The sequence below is a fragment of the Harmonia axyridis genome, chromosome X, assembly GCF_914767665.1.
Source record: "Harmonia axyridis chromosome X, icHarAxyr1.1, whole genome shotgun sequence".
NCBI lineage: Eukaryota > Metazoa > Arthropoda > Insecta > Coleoptera > Coccinellidae > Harmonia > Harmonia axyridis.
The window spans coordinates 34,714,906-34,722,405 of NC_059508.1; the positions used below are offsets into that span (position 1 = coordinate 34,714,906).

Genomic DNA, 7,500 nt, shown 5'->3' on the forward strand with positions numbered 1-7,500 from the left:
AATCAGAAAATTTTTTTCGAAAAAAAAAAAAATTCGAGGACACCTCGGTCATGGCAAGTTATTTCCCACAATCCATTCCCCGATCCACGTACATCCCAGAAAAAATCATCTCTCTAACTATCCTGGTTCAAAAGTTGTATCGGAACATTTTCACGTCGAAAATATATCTCTAAGTCCAAACCGATGCACCACGTAAACTAGGGCAGACCGATGCACCACGTAATATCGGGCAGACCGATGCAGAACGTAAACTCGATCATACCGATGCTTCACGTAATCTCGATCTTACCGATGCACCACGTAAACAAGGGCAGACCGATGCAGAACGTAAAGTAGATCTTACCGATGCACCACGTAATCTCGATCTTACCGATGCACCACGTAATCTCCATCTTACCGATGCACCACGTGAACTGGATCTTACCGATGCAGAACGTGAATTGGATCTTACCGATGCAGAACGTGAATTGGATCTTACCGATGCACCACGTAAACTCGATCATACCGATGCACCACGTAATCTCGGGCAGACCGATGCACAACGTAAATGACGATCGGGACCGGGGCGATCGGTCGTATCTGACACCGCCGGCTCGGTTCTAACATCGTCAATGAGTCGGGGTTGTAAAAAAGGACGTGAACATTTTTCCTTATAAAAATCAAACCCGACCATGGATTTTGATTCTGATTGTTGATTATCGCTACTAGAACATATAAGGAGGCAACCAAATCAAATTTGAGAAAATTCCACGATCAGAAAATTTTTTTCGAAAAAAAAAAAAAATCGTAATCACCTCGGTCATGGCGAGTTATTTTCCGTATTTCATTCCACAATCAACGTACAACATAGAAGAAATCATCTCTCTAACTATCCTGGTTCAAAAGTTGTATCGGAACATTTCACGTCGTAATATCTCGCCAAGTCCAGACCTCGGCGATAGGTAGTATCTGACACCGTCCGCTCGGGACTGACATCGACTTGGACTCGGGCTGATGATGGGGAGGCGTTTAAGGACGTGAACATTTTTCCTTATAAAAATTAAAGTCGACAATGAATATTGATTCTGATTACTGATTTACGCTTTAAAAACACATTAGAAGGCAACCAAATCGAATTTGAGGAAATTCCACGATCAGAAAATTTTTTTCGAAAAAAAAAAAAATCCGAAAAATATTTTTCGATTCCGATTACTGATTTACTCTTTTAGAACACATTAGGAGGCAACCAAATCAAATTTGAGAAAATTCCACAATCAGAAAATTTTTTTCGAAAAAAAAAAAAATTCGAGGACACCTCGGTCATGGCAAGTTATTTCCCACAATCCATTCCCCGATCCACGTACATCCCAGAAAAAATCATCTCTCTAACTATCCTGGTTCAAAAGTTGTATCGGAACATTTTCACGTCGAAAATATATCTCTAAGTCCAAACCGATGCACCACGTAAACTAGGGCAGACCGATGCACCACGTAATATCGGGCAGACCGATGCAGAACGTAAACTCGATCATACCGATGCTTCACGTAATCTCGATCTTACCGATGCACCACGTAAACAAGGGCAGACCGATGCAGAACGTAAAGTAGATCTTACCGATGCACCACGTAATCTCGATCTTACCGATGCACCACGTAATCTCCATCTTACCGATGCACCACGTGAACTGGATCTTACCGATGCAGAACGTGAATTGGATCTTACCGATGCAGAACGTGAATTGGATCTTACCGATGCACCACGTAAACTCGATCATACCGATGCACCACGTAATCTCGGGCAGACCGATGCACAACGTAAATGACGATCGGGACCGGGGCGATCGGTCGTATCTGACACCGCCGGCTCGGTTCTAACATCGTCAATGAGTCGGGGTTGTAAAAAAGGACGTGAACATTTTTCCTTATAAAAATCAAACCCGACCATGGATTTTGATTCTGATTGTTGATTATCGCTACTAGAACATATAAGGAGGCAACCAAATCAAATTTGAGAAAATTCCACGATCAGAAAATTTTTTTCGAAAAAAAAAAAAAATCGTAATCACCTCGGTCATGGCGAGTTATTTTCCGTATTTCATTCCACAATCAACGTACAACATAGAAGAAATCATCTCTCTAACTATCCTGGTTCAAAAGTTGTATCGGAACATTTCACGTCGTAATATCTCGCCAAGTCCAGACCTCGGCGATAGGTAGTATCTGACACCGTCCGCTCGGGACTGACATCGACTTGGACTCGGGCTGATGATGGGGAGGCGTTTAAGGACGTGAACATTTTTCCTTATAAAAATTAAAGTCGACAATGAATATTGATTCTGATTACTGATTTACGCTTTAAAAACACATTAGAAGGCAACCAAATCGAATTTGAGGAAATTCCACGATCAGAAAATTTTTTTCGAAAAAAAAAAAAATCCGAAAAATATTTTTCGATTCCGATTACTGATTTACTCTTTTAGAACACATTAGGAGGCAACCAAATCAAATTTGAGAAAATTCCACAATCAGAAAATTTTTTTCGAAAAAAAAAAAAATTCGAGGACACCTCGGTCATGGCAAGTTATTTCCCACAATCCATTCCCCGATCCACGTACATCCCAGAAAAAATCATCTCTCTAACTATCCTGGTTCAAAAGTTGTATCGGAACATTTTCACGTCGAAAATATATCTCTAAGTCCAAACCGATGCACCACGTAAACTAGGGCAGACCGATGCACCACGTAATATCGGGCAGACCGATGCAGAACGTAAACTCGATCATACCGATGCTTCACGTAATCTCGATCTTACCGATGCACCACGTAAACAAGGGCAGACCGATGCAGAACGTAAAGTAGATCTTACCGATGCACCACGTAATCTCGATCTTACCGATGCACCACGTAATCTCCATCTTACCGATGCACCACGTGAACTGGATCTTACCGATGCACCACGTAATCTCAATCTTACCGATGCACCACGTGAACTGGATCTTACCGATGCAGAACGTGAATTGGATCTTACCGATGCACCACGTAAACTCGATCTTACCGATGCACCACGTAATCTCGATCTTACCGATGCACCACGTGAACTGGATCTTACCGATGCAGAACGTGAATTGGATCTTACCGATGCACCACGTAAACTCGATCTTACCGATGCACCACGTAATCTCAATCTTACCGATGCACCACGTGAACTGGATCTTACCGATGCAGAACGTGAATTGGATCTTACCGATGCACCACGTAAACTCGATCTTACCGATGCACCACGTAATCTCAATCTTACCGATGCACCACGTGAACTGGATCTTACGGATGCAGAACGTGAATTGGATCTTACCGATGCACCACGTAAACTCGATCTTACCGATGCACCACGTAATCTCGATCTTACCGATGCACCACGTGAACTGGATCTTACCGATGCAGAACGTGAATTGGATCTTACCGATGCACCACGTAAACTCGATCTTACCGATGCACCACGTAATCTCAATCTTACCGATGCATCACGTAATCTCGATCTTACCGATGCAGAACGTAAACTCGATCATACCGATGCACCACGTTATCTCGGCAGACCGATGCAGAACGTAAAAAAAAAGCTTACAGCACGCGGTGTTCCCAAGCGGTCACCCATCCAAGTACTAACCGCGCCCGACGCTGCTTGGCTTCAGTGTTCTGACGAGAACTGGCAATTTCAGCGTGGTATGGCCGTAAACAACAAATATAGCGATATTTTCTATGATATCTCACTTTTTGGGAGCGGAAAGGACGTGAACGTTTTTCCTTATAAAAAATGAAATAACTTTTGGATATTAATTCTGATTGTTGATTTAAGTTTTAAGAACACATTAGGACATATCTCAATGAAATTTGAGGGATTTCCGAAATCGAAAAATATTTTTCGAAAAAAAAAAAAAATCCCAGAAGACCTCGGTCATCTCAAGTTTATTTCCATATTCTATTACACAATCAACGTACATCACAAAAGGAACCATCTCTCTAACTATCACAGTTAAATTTTTGTATCGGAACATTTCACGTCGGAATATCTCGCTAAGTCCAGACCGGGGAGATCGGTCGCATTTGACACCGTCCGCTCCGGTCTAACATCGTCTTGGAGTCGGGGTAACGATGGAGAGGCGTTTAAGGACGTGAACATTTTTCCTTATAAAAATTAAAGTCGACAATGAATATTGATTCTGATTACTGATTTACTCTTTTAGTACACATTAGAAGGCAACGCAATCAGATTTGAGGAAATTTCAAGATCAGAAAATTTTTTTCGAAAAAAAAAAAAATTCAAGAACACCTGGGTCATGGCAAGTTATTTCCCACAATCCATTCCACAATCAACGTACAACATAGAAGAAATCATCTCTCTAACTATCCTGGTTCAAAAGTTGTATCGGAACATTTCACGTCGAAATACCTCGCCAAGTCCAGACCGGGGCGATAGGTAGTATCTGACACCGTCCGCTCGGGACTGACATCGACTTGGACTCGGGCTAATGATGGGGAGGCGTTTAAGGACGTGAACATTTTTCCTTATAAAAATTAAAGTCGACAATGAATATTGATTCTGATTACTGATTTACGCTTTAAAAACACATTAGAAGGCAACCAAATCAAATTTGAGGAAATTCCAAAATCAGAAAATTTTTTTTCAAAAAAAAAAAAATCCGAAAAATATTTTTCGATTCTGATTACTGATTTACTCTTTTAGAACACATTAGAAGGCAACGAAATCAAATTTGAGTGAAATCCAAAATCAGAAAATATTTTTCGAAAAAAAAAAAAAATTCGAGAACACCTCGGTCATGGCAAGTTATTTTCCACAATCCATTCCCCAATCAACGTACATCCCAGAAAAAATCATCTCTCTAACTATCCTGGTTCAAAAGTTGTATCGGAACATTTTCACGTCGAAAATATATCTCAGAGTCCAGACCGATGCAGAACGTAAACTCGATCATACCGATGCTTCACGTAATCTCGATCTTACCGATGCACAACGTAAACTAGATCACACCGATGCAGAACGTAAACTCGATCATACCGATGCACCACGTAAACTCAGGCAGACCGATGCAGAACGTGAACTCGATCTTACCGATGCACCACGTAATCTCGATCTTACCGATGCACCACGTAAACTCGGGCAGACCGATGCAGAACGTGAACTCGATCTTACCGATGCACCACGTAAACTAGGGCTGACCGATGCATCACGTAAACGACGATCGAGAGGCGCGAAAGGACGTGAACGTTTTTCATTATAAAAATTGAAATAAATGATAAATAATGATTCTGATTGTTGGTTATCATTTTTAATAAGCATTAGGAGGCAACCAAATGAAATTTGAGGAAATTCCGATAATAGAAAATTTTTTCGAAAAAAAAAAAAAATTCATGAAATCCTCGGTCATCGCAAAATATTTACCATATTCTGTTCGATAATCAACGTATATTTAAGAAGGAATCATATCTGTATCTATCTTGGTTCAAATTTTGTATCGGAACATTTTGACCAAAGTCCGAGCTTCGGCCGAAACAGACACCGCTGACCTGGCCTATCGATCGACCGAGAGTCGGGGATAGAGCGTAAGTGTTGTCTGGAGGGGAACCCTGTGCTCTCCTGACATATATAGGGAAGGTGGTCGCGTTGGGCGATGCAGAACGTTTGGATCGGGAATTATATTTTTGGTTCAGCTATTGGAATATGGTTTATTGTTGGTATATATTGGCGAAATAACGTTCTTACTGACTGGGGATATTCATAAAAATGAGTCCGGAGATTTTCAGATCGAAGTCCGAGTGATCCGACTTGGAAGGCGTGTTGGGTGGGTCGAGATGGCTTAGATAGATCAGACGAGGCGGGCTAAGTGTTGACGTCATGCATCGGTCCATTTTCAGATTGAGTCCGAGTAATCCGACTTTGAAAGAGTGTTGGGTGCGTCGAGACTGTTTAGATAGATCGGACGAGGCGGACTAGGTGTTAACGACATGCATCGGCGGATTTTCTGATCGGAGTCCGAAGAAATCGGCCCTAGTAGGCGCAGCGGACGGTCGAGACGGCCTCGGTGGGTCGGATCGATCGGGAAAAGTTTGCTAAATCGTGTCTGGAGGGGAACCTTGGGTTCTCCTGACATATATAGGGGATAAGGTTTGGGTGAACGATTCTTCACGTAAAAGTTGAGTAATTTATTTTTCGATAAGCTTTTGGATATTGATGAGAAGTATATGTATATCTTCGATTAAAAGAATTCTTACCGTCTCCATGTATATTATATTAGATATATAAGAAATAGTTAACGTGATGCATCGGCCGATTTCCGGATCGGAGTTCGAGAGATGCGACTTTCGATGCGCGATGGGTGGTTCGAGACGGCCTAGATCGATCGGACGAGGCGGACTAGGTGTTAACGACATGCATCGGCGGATTTTCTGATCGGAGTCCGAAGAAATCAGCTCTAGTAGGCGCGGCGAACGGTCGAAACGGCCTCGATCGATCGGACGAGGCGGACTAGGTGTTAACGACATGCATCGGCGGATTTTCTGATCGGAGTCCGAAGAAATCAGCTCTAGTAGGCGCGGCGAACGGTCGAAACGGCCTCGGTGGGTCGGATCGATCGGGAAAAGTTTGCTAAATCGTGTCTGGAGGGGAATCCGGGGTTCTCCTGACATATATAGAAGGGGTGGAGAATGGGTCCTGTCCTAGACTGTTTGGAGTTCTTTTTAGGATGATATTCAGTTGGTAAGTGGTAGACCCGAATCCGACCTCGGCGTTTGGGTACTGGCAAGGTGTGTTGGTTTCGGCTTTCGCATCTTGGGTCGCTTTCGTCAACCTCATGCAGCGAGGTCGCGGTCCGCTTCGTCTCTTTGTAGTCGAATGGCCTTTAAGCGACCAACCTTAAAATCGTGATCCTCTGCCCGTTGCGGGTTATGTTCACAAAAAATTTGCAACCACTCAATTCGTTCCGAGCGACAAATATTGTTGAATCTCGAATCACCGTGTCGTTATATTCACATGTATAGCGAAGGGTCGAGATGGAATGTGTATAAGAAATTAGTTGATAGCCGGGGGTTCGTATTATATATGGACGCCTTGGCGAGGGATTGTTTCTAGAAACTTTCTCATTTTTGATCGGTGTTTTGTCCGAGATGATGATGATGTATATATAGCTTGAGTCTCATGCTGACTGGGGGCTGTTACGTCGTTTCGTCGAGGACTTGCACTTACTGATGTGCGGCGCTAGTCGAAGTCAATCGACATGGCTAGTGCCACATGACGAGAGGCGAACGGGTTTGGCCATACCGGCAATCTCGTGGACCGATCGTATAAGCACGCAGTTCCCTGGTTGATCCTGCCAGTAGTCATATGCTTGTCTCAAAGATTAAGCCATGCATGTCTCAGTACAAGCCAAATTAAGGTGAAACCGCGAAAGGCTCATTAAATCAGTTATGGTTCCTTAGATCGTACCCACATTTACTTGGATAACTGTG

General features: G+C 42.8%; 2 non-coding genes across 2 annotated transcripts in view; one reads left to right on the top strand and one right to left on the bottom strand.

Annotated features, from left to right (window-relative positions):
- Positions 1 to 3,594: 3,594 nt before the first annotated feature.
- On the bottom strand, positions 3,595 to 3,713 carry LOC123688285. Its single transcript, XR_006749814.1, has one exon. It is a non-coding gene; the product is annotated as a 5S ribosomal RNA (ribosomal RNA).
- Positions 3,714 to 7,348: 3,635 nt separating this feature from the next.
- Positions 7,349 to 7,500, top strand: part of LOC123687701 — a 1,906-nt gene continuing 1,754 nt past the window's right edge. The window contains exon 1 of the ribosomal RNA XR_006749412.1: positions 7,349 to 7,500. This exon is cut by the window's right edge and continues 1,754 nt beyond it. This is a non-coding gene — a ribosomal RNA (small subunit ribosomal RNA).